We start from the raw sequence: 18,520 nt of genomic DNA, 5'->3' as shown, positions 1-18,520 counted from the left end.
GGGATCTGCAACCCTATAGGTGGAACAACAATATGAACTAACCAGTACCCCCCAGAGCTCGTGTCTCTAGCTGCATATGTATCAGAAGATGGCCTAGTTGGCCATCAGTGGAAAGAGAGGCCCATTGGTCTTGCAAACTTTATATGCCTAAGTACAGGGGAATGCCAGGGCCAAGAAGGGGGGGGAGGAGAGTGGGGGACTTTTGGGATAGCATTGGAAATGTAAATGAAGATCTGGGTGTTGACTGGCCATGGTGGTGCCTGCCTTTAATTCCAGCACGTGGGAGGCTGAGTTGGGATGGTCTCTGTAAGTTCAAGGCCAGTCTGGTCTTCACAGGGAATTCAGAGATGCTCAGGACTATGTAGAGAGACTGTCACAGCAGGAAAGCACAACAGCAGGTTGGAGGAGCTTCCTGCTCTGACCACTGTGCCTGATCACTGCCATATTTCCCCATTATGGTGGACTCTGACCCTCTGGAACCATAAGACAAGCAAGCCCTTCCTTCTGTAAATTGTCTTGGTCGTGGTACTTTCTCCAGCGTTGAGAGTAGACAGCATTCCCTTGTTCTTACTTCTAGGAGGAAAGCTTCTGGGCATTAAATGTGATGTTAGCTATGTTTTTTTTTCTTACTTTCTTTTTTGTTTTGAGACAGGGTCTCACTATGTAGCTCAGACTACCCTGGAAATCACAGTCCTCCGGCCTCAGCATCCCTCCTAAGTGCTAGGATTACAGGTTTGTGATACTATATTGGTTAGCTGTGGGCTTTTTATATTTGCTCAGGTCGAATAGGTTTTATTATGTTCCTGATGTGTTAAGTGTATTTCAATATTATTATTATTATTATTATTATTACTACTGTGTGTGTGTGTGTGTGTGTGTGTGTGTGTGTGTGTGTGTGCAGGTGCTTGTGTGCTACAGCATGCATGGAAAGGTCTGAGAACAGTTTTCAGGAGTCAATTCTCTCCTTCTACTATCCCCAACAGGTTCTGGGGATGACTGTGGGTCATCAGGCCTGGTGGCTGGCCCCTTTATCTTCTGAGGGCCATTCCACTGGCCCTCAAGTGTATTTTAAAACTGAGAAACCATGTTGAGTGTTGTTGATACTTTTTATGCATCTTTTGAGGTGATTATGTGTTTTAAAATCCTTTTATCCTGTGAATATGTCTATGACCTTGATTTTCTACATCCCTAGCATAAATCAGATTTAATCACGGTATGCATCTTACTTTTTAAGTGTTTATTTTAGATTAGGTTTTGGGCTTAATGATGAAATTGGAGAACTCTTCATGAGGTTTTACCCTGCTGTGCTTGATTCATTCAGAATTTTTTTATACAAATCAACTTCCATGAAAATTAAGTTTTTATTTATTTTTTCAATTAAGGTCTCACTGTTTTACTATGTAGTCCAGGCTGGCCTCAAATCCACACTCTTCCTGCCTCTGCTTCCTGAGTCATGTCATAAATTCATTTTTACAAGGTAAAACAATGCTAATTAAAATGTGCAGATTTCCCCTGGAAAATTCTAGAGCAGCTGTTTTATCACTGGACTAAGAACTTGGAGGACTTTGTAAAGCAGAGAGACTGGTTCCTGCTCTAAAGAGCTCATGAGCTATTCTGAAGAAGGAGCTGGAGAAGTATAGAATTACAAATGCTCAGACAGGCCCCTTTATGCATTCATCACAGCTTTCCTGTGAGTGCCGGTACGAGTACATTCAAATCTGTCTTCATGAAGGTTTCTCAGATTCTCTAACACTCGAGCTTAGGACCAAATATTCGAGCTGAGTACAACAATGCAGGTGCCTCAGGGACTGGTCATTACTAAGACAGCAAGAAAAATCATAGATCAGAGCTGGCTTGTCCACAGAGGATCAAAGCTGGCATGTCTACAGGGGCATCGTGCATTTGTCCATTCACTTTGCAACGGACATCGGCACATGTCACATTTATTAATTGACTATTTACTAATAAATAAAAGTAATTGCATTGGAGGATATTACTTTATCTTTTACATACCTCCCTTTTTGCGTTTATGCCCCAGGAAATGTTGTATTGTAGAAGAGATGCTCTTGGCATAATTCAGTTTATATTGCAGTGTGCCTCTGTGAGGATGGTGGAGATGCTGAAAAGTGTTATTGATGGGATGTACAGTCAAAAGTTTGGCTCCCAACTTGTCTTTGTGCTTTTATTCCATTAGCCTTCAATGTAGCCTGCACTGTCAACAAGCACTGCTAATGTACTGCTTTGTGTTGTGCCCCAGAAGTTCTTTCCCTCGAGAATATTCACTTCTTTCTGCTGTTGATTTCCCTTTAGTCTTCTCGCCCCCTCCAGAGACTCTCTCCTGCATGTGCCCGCTCTCCTTTCCCTCCCTGAGCGGTGGCGAGTGCAGTGATGTTTTATACATGTCAGCGTGCTGCTGTTTAGGACACGCTGTGTGGGTGTATGTGATGTATGTCTATAGCGTGTCCTTAACCAGATTCTGAGGGCACATACCACCTGTGAGCCATCTTTTTACCATCAGACTTTGGAACATTTAAAAAAGAGAGGAGGGACCCAAAATAAGGTGCTGGGCCATCGAGAAACTGCTGGGTAAAAATGACATTGCTGGATTAGAGAAGAGAAGAGGGTCTCTGAGAAAGTCCTAGTACACACTGTGACCCAAGTAATTCTCACCGGAAGCCTGTTGGACTCACAGATTGACAAGAGACCAGATTCTCTTTACAAAAAAAAAAAAAAAATTCTTCTGGCATTGTTGGTTGGCCCCTAAATTCAATGTTCTCTTTGTGTGTATGTATGTTTTGGGGGGAGATATACTTTGGTTGTGCCCCATAAATTTTATTAAGCTGAGTTTTCGTTCTACTCAAGTGAAGTCAATTTTCCTTTCCCCCTTTTTCTTCTTCTTTTTTATTAAAAGAATTATTTATTTATTATATATATGTGAGTACACTATAACTCTCTTCATGCATACCAGAAGAGGGCATCAGATCTCATTACAGATGATTGTGAGCCACCATGTGGTTGCTGGGAATCGAACTCAGGACCTTGGGAAGAGAAGTCAGTGCTCTTAACCACTGAGCCATCTCTCCAGCCCCCCCTTACCCCCCTTTTATTCTTTAACCCATGTATTATTCAGAGGTGTGTTGTTTAATTTCCAAATATTTTTGGATTTTCTAGTTATCCTTTTACTGATGTCTAGAAGAATTCTGCTGTGGTCTGAAACCAGATACTGTATGATTTTATTTTCTTGTAAATGTATTGACATGTGCCCTGGCTTAGAATGTGGCCTGTCTTGGTGAATGTTCTGTGCGAGCTTGATGAGAATGAAGTAGCCTATAAATGTCTATTGCATTAGTGTTTTCTCTGTGGACTCGGAGGCTCTCCGTGGGTGTGTAGATGCTAAGGACTGTTCTGTCTCCTCAGAAAACGATACCTATGTTGCCACACAGTGCCCTTCTTACCATGGATGGGTTTCCTTGGTCTGATTTCTGATGTGTCTGAGATTAATTATGCTTGCAGTAGCTGCTCATGCTTTCTCTTGATTGGTGCTAGTGTGGTATATATTTATAGGTTCAGTTGTTTTTAAATCATGGGGCATAAGTCTTTGAAGAGGCTATTCATAGACAAAATAGTTTGTCTTCTCCCTCCACCCCCATGTGTGTGTGTGTGTGTGTGTGTGTGCTGAGGCCAGGGGAGGGCATCAGTATCCTCTTCTATCAGTCTCTGCCTTGTTCCTTTGAGCCAGGGTCTCTCTGAACATAGGGTTCATGTTTTTCAGCTAGGCTAGTATGATCCAGCCCCATGATCTTCCCAGTGCTGGGACATAGGCTTGTGAGAGAACACATCCAGCCAGTCGTGTGGATGCTGGGATCTGAACTCAGGTCCTCATGATTGTTCAGCAATTGGTCTTTAGCCATTGATCCATCTCTGTTGCTAGCATACGTAAGACTTTATCTTCAGGAACAACCCTATCAGGCCCAGCGCATCTCCTCCCTGACCCCTAAAGATGGGTCTCCATTTGGTACTCAGACCAACCTCCAATTTGCTGTCCTGTCTTAGTCTGCCCGGTATCTACAACTACAAGTGCAGCCCACTGTATCCAGTGTCTCCATTTACTTTTAATTCTTAGAATGTTTTTATATTTAAAGTGAGATTCTTGCAGACAGCATTTAGGTAGATCTTGTTTCTTGGGGCCGTTTCTGTCCTTTAGTAAGTGACTCAGCTTACTGGCACTCAGGCTGATTTCTGATAGTGGGATTAACAGCTGCCAGTTTTTCTTACAGTTTCAATCCGTTGGCCTTGTTTTTTGTCCCCTCCTCCCTCCTCCTTCCTCCTTCCCCTCCCTTTCCTTCTTTTACTGGTGTTTAAATATAAGACCTGGTATAGACCAACCCTCTGCCTCTTTGGTTTAATTGCTGGTTTTATATGATCTCCTTTTCTCTTCTCTGGTGTGTCAGTTCTGCATCCTTTCACTCATCCTGTGGACCTCTGAATTTGTAGTATATGTGTGCAGCCAGTCTGGCTGCATTATTAAGAACTGTGCTAGGAGTTGGCTAAGTACCAGAGAGGCTTGGTTCCTAGTCAGTGGCACTATTGGGGAGTAGGTGGTGGGCCTTTAAAGAGGTAGAGCCTAGTGGGAAGCCACTGATGGCACAACTTTGAGGAGGACTTATGAGACCCTAGTCCCTTTCTCCTCTCTTTCATGTTTTAGCCATGAGGTGAACAGGTGGGTTTTTGTTGTTGTTGTCTGTTTGTTTGTTTTAAAAAACACATTCTGCCTTATTACAGGTCCTAAATCAGCAGGATCAATCAATCAGTCATCATGGCCTGAAATTTCTAATAGTGAGATCCCAAAATAAACCTGTCCTCTGTATAAGCTGGACTGTGTACAGCTAGGGAGAGCTGACGAGTGCACACTGCAGGACCTCATGGTTGATGCTCGTATCATATGGTAACAAAGGAATTCTAGGTTTTCCTCCCCATACCTTATATCATTGCCATCAGTCATTTTGTAGCCACATAATCAAGTATATTCTTACCACCACTGCAGTAGGCTCTCATAGCTGGGCTCCCCTTGACCTTACCCTGGAGCCAAGAATGATTTGGGCTTCTGCTCCTCCTGCACACACTTCCCAGTGCTGCTGGAATTACAGGCATGGGCCACCAGGCCAGGTTTCCAAAGTGCTGGAGTTGGCACCTAGGGCTCCCTATGAGCTAGGCAGGCACGGTACCAACTGAGCTATATCCAGCCCCAGTGTCAGTTACTGTTCTGAAAAAACTGCTGTGAGATTCATAAAGAATAAGGAAAGGAAAGATGGTTTTGTTTCTCTCTTTACTCACACCAATTCTGGTGCTGTTTTCTTTCATGAAGATCTGTTTCTGGCCATGGCTGTGTTACTTCTTATTAAAGAAGACCTTTGAACATTCCTTGCCAGGCGAGAACTCTGAGAGTAGATCTCTGAGTTTTGGTTGGAGAAAGTATTTCCCCTTCTCATTTGAAGGGTGTTTTGCAGGGTACAGAATTCTGCCTGGTGGTTTCCCTTGCACCAATTTTAATATTTCTCTTCATTTTCTCCCTGCTTGCATGGTTTCTGAGGAGATGATGAATATGGTTCTTGTCTTTGTTCCTTTATAGGAAAGGCTTTTCCCCCTTTGGCCTCTTTCTTTGCCTTTGATTTTCTGGAGTTTGAAAACAAGAAGCTGGGGGCGGGGGGTGTTTCTGAGCTAACCTGGACTGCAGCCTAATATTAATCTGGGAGCAGTTCTCAGTGGCTGTCGCTGCACATATTTGGTCGTTAGTTTCTTTCTCTCACTCTCTTCAGTCCCCACCAACACCTGTTCTGTCATGGCTGTCCTGCTGGTGCAGATTCTGCTCCGTTTCTTTTCCATGCGTTTCTCTCTGGGTCTCTGTTCCCAAGCTGGAAGGTTCTTCGCTCAGCCATGTCCTGTCTAAAGGCACTCTTTGGCATTTTTCATCTTCATGCTTTCTTTTTGGTTCTTGTAGTTTTTCTATCCCTCTGACTGCTCCTCTAACATTGCACAATGCCCTGTTATCTGTGCAGTCCACATCTCAGTCATCTCGGTTTCATGGTAATTCTAGCATCCCTGCCAGGTTTGATTGTACTTTTCACGCTTGCTCTGTCTTCAGACCATGCTTCTTGCCTTTTAGTCTGTCTTGTAATTTTTCTCCAATCACTGGGTTTGATGAACAGGTATGGGGGGCTGTTGGAAAAAGGCTTCTCTACAGTGGTGTCATGGTAAGAAGGCAGCGAGAATGTACTCATCTTGAGGCTAGGTCTCTGTGTTAGTGAGCCTGTACTTCTGGGATGAACTCCATCTGTGCTTTCCACTTACCACACCTGCTGCCTCTTCAGTGGCGGGACCACTATAGTAGATTGGAGTTGGGTATTTCCCTTCTCCTAGGTTGGTGAGGCTCGGCAAGATCAGTGCTAGTTAATACATTTCTCTGAGGGTAGTACTCTGGTCTATTTTTAAAAACAGTTCCAATCCTATCTCTCCTCCAACAGAAAGAGCTGGGGTTTTCTGTGCCTGATTTATAACTGAACATCACCACAAGGGCACAGATGTAGGAAAAGCATAGGGCCTGTAGGGTTTGGACTATCCATAACTTGAGGTGTCTACTGGGAACCTTAGAACATATCCCTGTGGGTAGGGGGTTCTGCTGGGAATATCATCTCTTACAGAGACAAGAAGCTAAAGCTCAGAGGGATGTAAGGCTGCACAACCACTAAACTGAACACACTTATAACCCATGCATCCCAACACCACTTAATCAGATTCTGTTCCTATACCAAAGAGCCTCTCATAACCAAGCCTGTAAAATACCTTAACAAGGTTTCAGTGAACTTCTAGAATGTGCTTAATTGAAATTGTTTAGTAAATGCCCAAAGAAATGTGAAACTTTGTCATACTATCAAATCATACACTTAGACAAATATGTTTTTGTTTTTTCAAGACAGGGTTTCTCATGGTAACCAGCCCTGGCTGTCCTGGACTTGCTTTGTAGACCAGGTTGGCCTCAAACTCACAGAGATCCACCTGACTCTGCCTCCTAAGTGTTGGGATTAAAGGCATGCACCAGAACGCTCAGTGATATTCTTCTAAAACTAGATTTTTGAAAATATGTTCATTATAGGTTGTTAAGTGCCTTTTTATTCTGAACTAAGTGAGTTGTGAAATTGCAGTTGCTTTTATTTACATAGGCCATTTTTGCATATATCCACACATTTAAATTAAAGTCATATTTCAAAAATGGACACATTTTAAAAGAACAAAATTTCAGTGTTATTAGAAAGCTGTGTAAAGCCATTTTCCTGGAAGTAGCAGACTTTGGTACATGGCTGTGTTGGCTTCCTAGGGCCATCCTCAGCCCCTCTCTGAGGAACAGGCCTCTCATGTCCATACTCATGGCTGGTTTGTGTCGAGGGTGCTTCTGCTTCTCTGTCCTGTCTCCAACAGTGATGGCCGTACCAATAACCCACCAGACTTTAAACAAACCAAGCCTTTTATTTAAGCCCTCAATCACAACTGTACATTAAAGTGCAGAAGCAAATATTCTAGAAAGATAATGTTTTATTTATATTTATAATAATATTTATGCTTAGGCTATAAATGACTAAAATCTCTTGGGGTGATTCAGATTCTCAAAGAAGGAAAGAAAACACCAGGTATTTGATTTCTTTCTTTCTTTTCTTTTTTTTTTTTTTTTTTTGGTTTTTTGAGACAGGGTTTCTCTGTGTAGCCCTGGCTGTCCTGGAACTCACTCTGTAGATCAGGCTGGCCTCGAACTCAGAAATCTGCCTGCTTCTGCCTCCCGAGTTCTGAGATTAAAGACATGTACTACTTACCATACCTGGAAAGATGGCTAGGCTGTTAAAGGCTAGGCTCACTACCAAAAATGTAAGAAAAACACCTTTTAAACACATGAGTATTTACTTTAGATGTGATTAGCCAAGTCAAGGCTACAAAATCAAACAACTGCAAACAAATCAAACAACTGTATTGCTCCTGTGCAGAGAAGTCTAGACCTGGGGTTGAAGAAGGCAGACAGCTCTCAGCCAGTATGATACAGTGGCTAAGCACCGTGTAGGGAAAGCTCTCTAGCTTCAGAGTGGATCAGACTTAATGTCTTCTTTTTTTCCCCCCTACTCTTGTTAGACAGCACTAGTCAAAACTTTAATCTGATGTGTGGTTGCAGACTAATAAATGCAGTTTTAGATGTGCATTGGTGGTGTGCTAGTTAATGCAGGCTCCCGGAGTACATTTGTAGAGATTCCCTGCAACAGTCTTTTTGTTTGTTTGTTTGTTTTAATGAATGAATGCTTTCCAAAACATTACAGGTTTTGGGTCGTCATGAGCCTGTGGCTTTAGCTTATATCACTGTGCATTTAAGCACAGTTCGTTTACTTAACACAGTGACATGTTTCAGCCGTTTGTTCCCTTTCAACAAATAGAGTTGGACTGATAATTGTGAGCGCAAGAAGCAAGGCTTGAATTCGTTTAAACTTGAAAGTGACCTTCCCTCACCTGCTAAGTCTTCCTGCTGTACTCCGTATTTATCGTGCCCAGCAAAGGCAGAGAAAGCAAACAGAAGGGAGAGAGGGAGAGAGGCAGGCGAGGGCTGGCAGTGCTGTGTCAACACAGTTACTTTGGATTCTCATCAGATAAATAGCAATGGATCATAGGCCAAGGTCAGTCAAAGAATTGAGATGTGTACTGTCTTTACTGAGCCTGTCTCTGCTCCAACTCACTAACACTCTGACTTTGGGCGAGTTTCTTCATCACCTTAAGCCTTGCTATTCTCTTTTGTAAAGTAGACTTCATAATGAGCTCAGAGAGTGCCCATTGGCATTAGAGATGTATTTGAGGGTCAGGCACATAACAAGCCATCAGTCTAATACGATTAGGGCCCGATTTTTTGTTATCTGCATTTCTTGGGACATGTGCTCTCACTGAAACAGAGAGCTCAGAGTGAGTGCTCAGTAGGAAGGCCTTGCCTATGGTCCTGAGTAAGAGATGCAGCTCTCCTCAGCCAGCCCCATGTCCATCTCAGTCCTTAGTACACTGGCATTAAGACCTCGATTTACATGCCAATTCCTCCCTCCCCCTTTCTCTCTCTTGGTGTGTATGTGTGTGTGTGTGTGTCCTAGTAAAAGTGCCAAATAGTGTTTTGAGAAGAGTGCTTGCTGTGCAAGTGTGTGGACCTGAATTCAATCCCTAGTACCCACATAAAAAAGCCAGGCCTCATGGCACATGCCTATAATCCTAGCACTGAAGAGGAGACAGGACAACTGGCTAGTCAGTCTAGCCTGGTCAGTGAGCTCCAAGGTCAGCAAGAGACCTTATTTAAAGCAACCAGCTATCGAGTACAGGGATGATAGTCGTGAGCCCTATACATGGACCAAAGAGCACACTGTGAAGCGAAGGAGGAACAGGCGTTCAAAGCTAGCCTCAGCTACATAGCGAGTTTCCAGTCTGTCTGGGCTCTGTGAAACCCTGTCTCAAAACAGCAAAACCAGAAAACCCAAGAACTCTGGGAAGGCTGACATTAAAACTTAAAGGGTTTAAAGCTAAGAGAGAACCAAGACGCTGCACAGCCTCCAGGTCCCTGGTTTTATATTCCCCACGTCTGTCCGAAGGCTCAGGCATACTCCTGACACTCTGTTCTCCCATGTGCTCCGGAAGGCTGGAGGCCAGGGATGCTGAGCGGCAGGGAGACTGGCTTAGCAGCAGAGTGCTGCACAACAACCTTGAGCCAAGGTACTAAAGACACTTGGAAGGGAATTTCTACATTTTATCAGGCACCGATTCCTTCCTGGTGTGCTAGGTACACGAGGGAGGACACCTAGGGCCCACAAGGACACACCCGTGATTTGATCAGGGCGGAGCTGTCTGGAAGCCGCAACCCCAACTGAATGCCTTTATGAGTCCAGCTCCTCCCCTTCGTTGACTATTTCCTTCTCTAAGACGAATCCCACCTAACTCCTCCCTAGAACCTCCTTGAAGGGAAGCTAGCAGACCACACTTGACTCTTCTGTTAGTTCTCAGCCCCAACCAAGGCAGTGAAGGTGGACAGGCCACTTGTGGGTCTTCAGCTCTACTTGGTCATGTCTCCACCAGGGAAATGAAGGGTCTCAGCCAGTTTAGGCCTTGACCTATATTCTCTCCCGTAGTTTCTTCTTTTTCTCGAGATAACCATTCATTCTCTCTCTCTCTCTCTCTCTCTCTCTCTCTCTCTCTCTCTCTCTCTCTCTCTCTCGCACACACACTCCCACCCCCACCTCCACACAAACACAAACACACCAGGGTTTCTCTATGTAGCCCTGGCTGCCTGGCTGTCTTGAAACTCTCTCTATAGACTAGGCTGGTCTCGAACCCAAAGATCCTCCTGCCTCTCCCTTCCAAGTGTTGGGATTAAAGGCATACACCACACTGCCTGGTCTCATCTCTCTCTCTCTTTTTAGCCCCCCTTCTCACCCCCTTCTCCAGCTCACTCTGGCCCCGCTCGCTCCAACCCTGATCGCTTTTTTTATAATGCAATTCTAATAGAATTGTAATCTATCACCTATCATTCTCTATTCTCACTTATAGAAGAGGCAGCTGCCCTAGCACTTTCTTAGCAAGAAGACAGATGCTCTGATGGGACTCCCATTACTGTGCCCAGAAGCACAGTTTTGAGGGTTGGTGATAATTCTGAGCTGGCTTGAGCTGCCCTATTTTTCTTAGTGTTGTCTGATTTACAATGCTGCCATTATCCTCTTGCAGAACTTTCTGGATACGTTGTCCAGAGACTTTGTTCCAGCTCCCTATTGGTGGGAAGCACATCTCAACCCTACAGAGAGATAGTAATACAGACATAATTGATTCTTCAGTATCCATGCGCTGGGTCCCAGAAGACCAGCTATGAAAATGTTAGTGTACCATTAGAACTGGGCATTTCTCACAACCCAAGCATAGAGGTTGAAGAGTCAGGGAGGCAGAAGGATCCCAGCTCTGACCCCACAGCCACAGCCAAGGCCTCAAGTCCAGAAGCCACTGGACTGTTAGCTTCTAAGATAATCTCTTTATTGGAAATATGGGGGCTTCACTGCATAGACTAACCATATGGCGCCCACTCTGTAAAGAGGAGGATCAACACAGGAATAACTGTGTCCATGCTTCCAAGTAAAGCCACAGCCAAGCAAGGCCCTGACTTACTCTCAAAAGGCAGAACAGCCAAGAAAGACAGACCAGAGGAGCCAGAAGCCCTTCTCAAGCCAAGTGACTCGAGGACCAGATTCTCAACTGGCCTTGACAAACAAAACAAAACAAAACAAAACAAAAACAAACCAACAACCAAAAAAGTTAATTTTGCTCATCTACATGGACTTAAGTACCCAACAGGATAGTTTAGGAAAAAACTATAGTGATTGCTATGTTGTTTTTAATAGTTCAAGGGAATTTCACTCTATAGACATAGGCTTAACCATAAAAGATGCTATTTAGACAACTAATTCTCACTAGTAATTTTCTTTTTAAAAAATATTTATTTTTATGTGTATGAGTGTTTTGCCTGTATGTATGTTTGTGCACTATGTATGTGCAGTGTCTACAGAGGCCAAGAGAAGGCATCAGATCCTCTGGAACTGCAGTTATAGCCGATTGTGAGCTGTCATGTGAGTGCTAAGATCTGTTTTTCTGGAAGAGTGAAGTGCTCTTAAAAGCCATCTTTCCAGCCCTGTAATTTAGAGCTTTCTCTCCTTGCTTCTTTCTTTGCTCTTTCTTTCTTTCTTTCTTTCTTTCTTTCTTTCTTTCTTTCTTTCTCTTCTCTTCTCTTCTCTTCTCTTCTCTTCTCTTCTCTTCTCTTCTCTTCTGTTCTTTTCTTTTCTTTTGGTTTTTCAAGACAGGGTTTCTCTGTGTAGCCCTGGCTGTCCTGGAACTCACTCTGTAAATCAGGCTGGCCTCGAACTCAGAAATCCACCTGCTTCTGCCTCCCAAGTGCTAGGATTAAAGGCATGCGCCACCACCGCCCGGCTCTTTTTTTTTTTTTAAGATTTATTTATTTATTTTATGTATGAGTACACTGTAGTTGTCTTCAGACACACCAGAAGAGGGCATCAGATCTCATTACAGATGGTTGTGAGGCACCATGTGGTTGCTGGGAACTGAACTCAGGACCTCTGGGAGAGCAGTCTGTGCTCTTTTTGTTTTGTTTTGTTTTTTGTTTTTCGAGACAGGGTTTCACTGTGTAGCCCTAGCTGTCCTGGAACTCACTCTATAGACCAGGCTGGCCTTGAACTCAGAAGTCCACCTGCCTCTGCCTCCCAAGTGCTGGGATTAAAGGTGTGTGCCACCACGCCCGGCTAGAGCAGTCCGTGCTCTTAACCACTGAGCCATCTCTCCAACCCCTCAGAATTTTCTTAACAAGGAAAATGCTGTCCAGATATAATTCATCCTGATCTAGGCTTGGTTTAATACTGCAGCACCTACCTACAGCCAAGAGAGACAGCCTGCTATTGTCTTAACCTAAAAACCCAATGATGGTTACCTTTGTTCCTTCCCTCTCCCTCTGGGAGAGACCTCTGCTGTGGTTCTCCTGTTTCCAACACTGTTTCTGGGTGCAGGTTTATTGTTACCGACTTTACGGGGAGGCTGGTTTTCTCCACTCTTCTTTTGTAGTGCAGGGAATAGAATCCATTGAACCCTAGAATTTTTCTCATTAATTTTTTGGGGACTTGGCAGTGAGGTGATTCAGTGGGAACAGCACTTGCTGCCGAGCTTAATCACCAGGGTTTAACGCCCCAGATCCCACGGGGCATGGAGTGAACTGACTTCTGCGAGTTATCCTCTGACCTCCCCACTACACGCACAGCACGGACTCACACCAAATCAGCGTCTATATTTGTTATTTTATTATTCCACCATGTGGATTCTGAGGCTAGAACTCAGGTTGCCAGGCTGGCCACAAGCTCCTTAACCCACTGAGCTTTCTCACCAGTTCCTTTGGATCCTTTGAAGCAGTCTCCTGTGTAGCCCTGGCTGGGCTTGAACTTGTGATCCTCCTGCCTCAGCTTCCTGTGTGCTTATAGGATTACAAGTATGTATGAACAAAGGCAATTTTTAAAGTGACATGTTATTAGTGTTTGAGTATGTCATACATGCATACAATGTATTTTTATCTTATTCACACCCTACTCCTTCCCTTCTCCCAGGCACTCTCCAATCACACAATCACACTCCTTTCCAACTCAGGGACTTTTTTTTTTTTAATAGCCCACTGATTCCAGTTCATGCTAAGTGTTTTCCTTTAGAATGTCTGCCTACAAAAGACCACACCCTTGAAGAGAACTGTCTCTAAAAAGTTCCTGGGAAACCATTAACTGTCCATAGCTCCCCATGTAGAGGTAAGAACTCATGTGTTCGTCCTGCCTCCTGTTCTGGAATGTTGACTGGCTGGAGCTTATGCAGGTCTTGGTCAGGCAATCATAGCTGCTTCAAGTTCACAAGTACAGTAGTCCTGTCTCATCCTTATGGTCTTTCTGTAGTGAGGTGTAATGCAGATGTCCCATTTACAGTTGGGCCTCCAAAGGCACATGTTCTCTACATGTTGGTGGGTCGTGAGTCTCTGTACAGAGAGGCTTCTCTGGTGAGGTCAGAGAACTGCACTAATGGTGGGTATAGATAAATGAGTTTAGAAGGCACTTTGATGCTTTAGTCAGTTTGTAAAATAATAGCCACAGGTTCTCCCCCTGGGGCCTGTGAGCTCCCCAGCCAGGGCTGTGAGGATTCAGGACTCACCTAGCACTTGTCCTTCTGAACGCTGCTATTTTACTATCACCTAACTATCGCCTTTGGAAACTTCTGGGTGAGTACTGGGCCTTGCTATCTGTCTTTTATGGCTTTTAGTTACTTTTAGTCTTGTGGCCTTACTGCTGTACTTGGAACACATGGTGCTGTTTGCCTCCATCATGGTTCTCCTCAGCTGTCGAGTCTAAGATGGTGAAGGTGGTTAGCCTCCCTTTGGACTGTAGTTTCGTAGCTGGGATGTTTATTTGAGTCAGTCCTATCTTCTGACTCAAATCCTATTTGCCTCATGCTCATCTTGAGTTTGTTTCATGACTCCATGTTCTTATTTACGTGTGTGTGTGTGTGTGTGTGTGTGTGTGTGTGTGTGCACTCGTGTGCATATGTATGTGGCAGTCAGGACAACTTTTGGGATTCCGTTCTTCCCTCTCATGTTGTTTGAGGCAGGTCTCTTGTTTCAGTCTCTGCCACTCTGGGCTAGCTGGACTGTGAGCTTCGGCTGATACCCTTGATTCCTCCCACTTCCCTGTAGGGGCGCTGGGATCACAGTGCGAGCAGCTCACTGGTATGTGGGTCCCAGGGATCAAACTTAGGTGTCAGACGTGGGCAAGAAGCACTCTACCTTCTGAACCCTCTCTCATGCCCTGTGGTAACTTCCCAATAGTTTATTTTTAAATCTTTTGAAGAAAAATGTAAAATCCTACAGAATATTGATTCTGTAGAAGAAGATCCTCTAGACACACTTCATTGGAGTGGGACTAGACTTACTGACTGTGGAGTGCGGGTTAGAGTGACGGCTTCAGACTCGTGGACGGAGAGGGTCTTCCCACAACTTCCCACGCTCACTTGGCCTTCGTGTTGTCGCTCGGTTGTATCTACTCTGTTCCCTGCTGGGCTGCAGGACAGCTTTCCCAAAGTGGCTTGGAGTCTGAGCCTTGTTGGTACAGACCCAGGCTAGGGCCAACAGGGGACTTCACCTAGTTCCATGTGCCCTGCTTCTAGGTCCATATAAGTATCTCTCAGTAGATCTATCCCAGAGAGCAGTGAGTGCAGACCCTCACCCCAAAGGGTGATCTCTGACACCTAAGTGGTTCAGGTCCTCGCCACCAGATCAAGAGAGCCCAGCAGCCCTGTAGCTTGAGCCACACATGTGACTTTCTCCTTTGTATTTCTCTGTGGAGTTTTTTTTTTTTTTTTTTTTTTTTTTTTTTTTTTTTTTTTTTTTTTTGAGGCTGGCAGTGCCTCAGAACTACCAGGTGTGTGGAGCAGCGCAGAGCAGTGCTTTGAAGCATAGCTTTACTGTGCCAACACAACGGATGGGGTTTTGTCTTGTCTGTTTTTATAGTGCTGTGGACGGAAGTCAGGACCTTGAGGATCCTAGGCAGGGGCTCCACGAGACACCCTTTCAGCCCCTGACTGAAAGAGGGTTTGCTTTTTTAATAGAAATAACTTGGTCAGAGACTTTAGTTCAGTGCCTGTGGGTTGGGACTCTTTTAGGGGTCACATATCAGACATTCACATTGTGGTTCCTAACAATAGCAAATTTATAGTTATGAAGTGGCAACAAAGTGATCTCATGATTGGGGGTTACTACAGCATTCAACTGCATTGAATAGTCACAGCTTTAGGAAGGTTGAGAACCACTAATGTAGCAGCTTCTCTCTTCCTGTCCCTGCCCTCTTTAGGCCTCTTAGAAGGTAGATTGGAGGGAAGATTAATAGGTAGATAACACGCTACTTACTATAGGCAACACACGATCTGAACTGGGGGAGATGGAGAGGAAGGATAGAGTTGGTGGGTTTGGTTGGTAGACCTGATATATGAATGGGGGAGGGGCATCGTATGCTCATATTGCCCACGTAGAATGGAAGTAAAATTCACTACAACAGGAATGCAGTAAGAAGAGAGGATATGGGTAGGACTGTTCAGGAGGGAGGCAGGCTGTTAACATATCTTCTGAGTGTTATTGAAGGCAGGCATATCTCTTAGCACACATATTCTTCTATAACAGACATTAATGCCCAGGACCTCTGAGTCTCTCCTTCTCCAGCATTTGGGAAACGTTCATTGCCATGCGTCTCCATTTCACACACTGCTGAATGTCCTGGGGACAAGCAAGTAGAGTCCCGGCCTTTGTGGATGTTGGAGGAAAAGCCATCTATCAAGTGGGCAGCTTCAAACCGTGTCACGTCTCTAAAGGACTTATGTAAGGTTCTCTCCCAGTGGCCAGGGCTGAGACCCCGGTCTGTATACCCTCCTCACTAAGACTTATGTGACTGCACCCCACATTCATGTGCAGCATGTCACCCTTCCGTACTTTCTTTGGAAAAGTCGTTTTGGCTTGAAATCACCCTGTCAATACTCGCTGGGTGACTCACCCAGTGCATACGTGCACTTGTCCCCTTTCCTTGCTGTGTCCTCAGTGCTCAGAACTCACTCACTCTCTCTCTCTCTCTCTCTCTCTCTCTCTCTCTCTCTCTCTCTCTCTCAGCTGCTCAAGGGATGGTTCAATGGCTGCAGAAGCAGTGCTTGGACACCAGTTCTTGCACAGCTGCTCTCTCTAGTGGTGCTCATCTCCAGCTCTTACCTTGTGCTTAGAAGGCCCAGGTTGGCCTTCTGCTTGGCCCTCCTTCTTTCTTGTTAGGTTTCAGACCCAGGACAGGGGCTGAGGTGCACCTTTTACATATCAGAGCAGACCTGGCCTCCAGGTTCTCCCAGCATCCCTCAGTCCCTACCTAGCATAGTCCACCCCCAACCCTGAACTTTCCAGACCAGGGGCTGAGCTGCCCTTCCCCCAGAGGCTCTTTGCTATTTAACCCGGACATTTTGGTTTCCTCCTCTCTTCCTCCTCTTCTTCCCCCTTTTCCTTTTCTCTGCATGGGCACTTTATCTTTTTCTCTTCCCCTCCCCTCTCTCCTTCCTTGCCCTCCTCAGAGCAGCTTCCCATAAGCCTGCATTTAATGTACTCTGATCTGGCTTGGATTGGCTCATTTTACTGGTGGAGAAATAACTTACCACATATTGTGATCTTGCTCCCATTCTACGTCTTTATTATTTTTTATGTGTTTTTATTAATATTTTTGTCACACTTTGTGATGCTCTCTTAAAAATATTTATTATCTTTACTGTATGTGTGTGGGTGTTTTGCCTGCATGATGTATGCGCATCACATGCATGCCTGGTGCTCACAGAAGCCAGAGAAGAGAGCTGGATCCCCTGGAGCTCGAGGTAATCATGGCTGTGAGCCATCACGTGGGTGCTGGGAACTGAACCTGGGGCCTCTGCAAGAGTCACCAGTACTCTTAGCTGCCAAGCCACCTCGAAGTCCTGTGCTATGCTTTGCCACTGGAGGTTGTGTATTGTAGCCCCCACCCTCTGCCATAACAGTGCACGTGACTGCTTCAAACCATGCCAGTCAGCCATCCTGGATTCCTTCAGTTTAGAGGAAGGAAAGGGAGCCCTCACACTGGAGTGAGACACAGTTCAGAGAATCTGTGTTTTCTAATCTTGCCCCATTCCTTTCTTGTTTCAGACAGGAAGCTGTTGCCCTTCCTGTGCTGTAAGGGTTTTATGCTGTGCCTTCCTTCGGTCTTTTCAGAAGCATATTGCTTAGAAGTGAATGGATGCTCTTGTTGTTTGTCTATCTCCTCCTTGAAACAGACTTAGGGGCTCTTCTTGGCTTTTCTTACTTCTCGCTGTAGGGCTTTAGAGGAACCCTGGCTGGTACAGAGGGCACAGAATGGTAGCTCAGGGAGTTAGGCAGAGTGAAATGAGATGCCCACTCTTGGGTGGGCTCTCTCCTCTTTGGGGCAGATGCAGTGGCCTGGCCTTCCTGACGCTGCTCTGTTCCCTTGTGGGAGTCAGATGCTATAGGGAGAAGGCTCCCACCAGGGCAGCCATCTTTCTGCTTGCTGTGCCTGCTTGCCACTTAGAGCGAGTGAGCTTCTCTTGCACCCCACCAGTCCCCACAGATTCTAAGTAGAATGTTCCAATTCCAGCCCATGATTTCTAGTTTCTAATTGGGGGTATTGCAGGAGGCTATTTTAAGCCAAGCAACTTTCTCAGGCAGCTAAGTTGTAAATTGGCTCCCAGCATCTTTCAGCAATCTGCTTCATTTACACCATAGCCAGGAGAACATTTGAAACTTTTTGATAATGTTTCTTTCTTAATTCATTCACTTAGTAAATATTTATTGAATATATGTTATGTGCCATCAGGGTCTGGAATAAGACTCCTCTCGTGGGGTTTATATTCCCAGAGAGGAAGCAAACAACAAGGGCACACACAGGTGACAGTGGGCAGGGGCAGATGCCACGGGGAGACACAAAGGAGGGGGGATAGACTGATGGATGAGGTGGGGCTTCTTCAGAGAAATGCAGCTCTGGGGAGGAAGTGGTGTCTGAGGAGAGGGCAGATGAGTTGGGGAGCCTGCATGGAGAGTCCCTGCAGGGAGCAACAGCTGCCCGAGTTTCTGTGGATTTGGGAAGAGGCTCAGGCTGAGGTACTGGTCGGGACAAAATGGCAGCATGACACAACTTTTTTTTTTAATCTCCAAATCTAAACGGTGCCCCTGTCGTCAGGGAAAGACCACGCTTGATATCATCCCCGAGAGCTCCAGCAGACGCCCGCTTTTCATATGACACTGAGAGGGCCCAGCACACACTGTGAGGTGTCCTCCAGAAACTAGGGGTGTTCAGAACAGGGTTTAAAAAATATAAAGGAA

At 45.1% G+C, this 18,520-nt stretch overlaps 1 protein-coding gene across 2 annotated transcripts in view; it reads left to right on the top strand.

Annotated features, from left to right (window-relative positions):
• Enthd1 (ENTH domain containing 1) overlaps positions 1 to 18,520 on the top strand; it is a 113,322-nt gene that overhangs the window by 10,245 nt on the left and 84,557 nt on the right. The gene's annotated exons all lie outside the window — the stretch shown is intronic.

This window comes from Mus caroli, chromosome 15, assembly GCF_900094665.2.
Source record: "Mus caroli chromosome 15, CAROLI_EIJ_v1.1, whole genome shotgun sequence".
In the NCBI taxonomy this organism is placed as follows: domain Eukaryota; kingdom Metazoa; phylum Chordata; class Mammalia; order Rodentia; family Muridae; genus Mus; species Mus caroli.
Note: the sequence above shows the minus strand (reverse complement) of the source record. Positions and strands in the feature narration are given on the sequence as shown.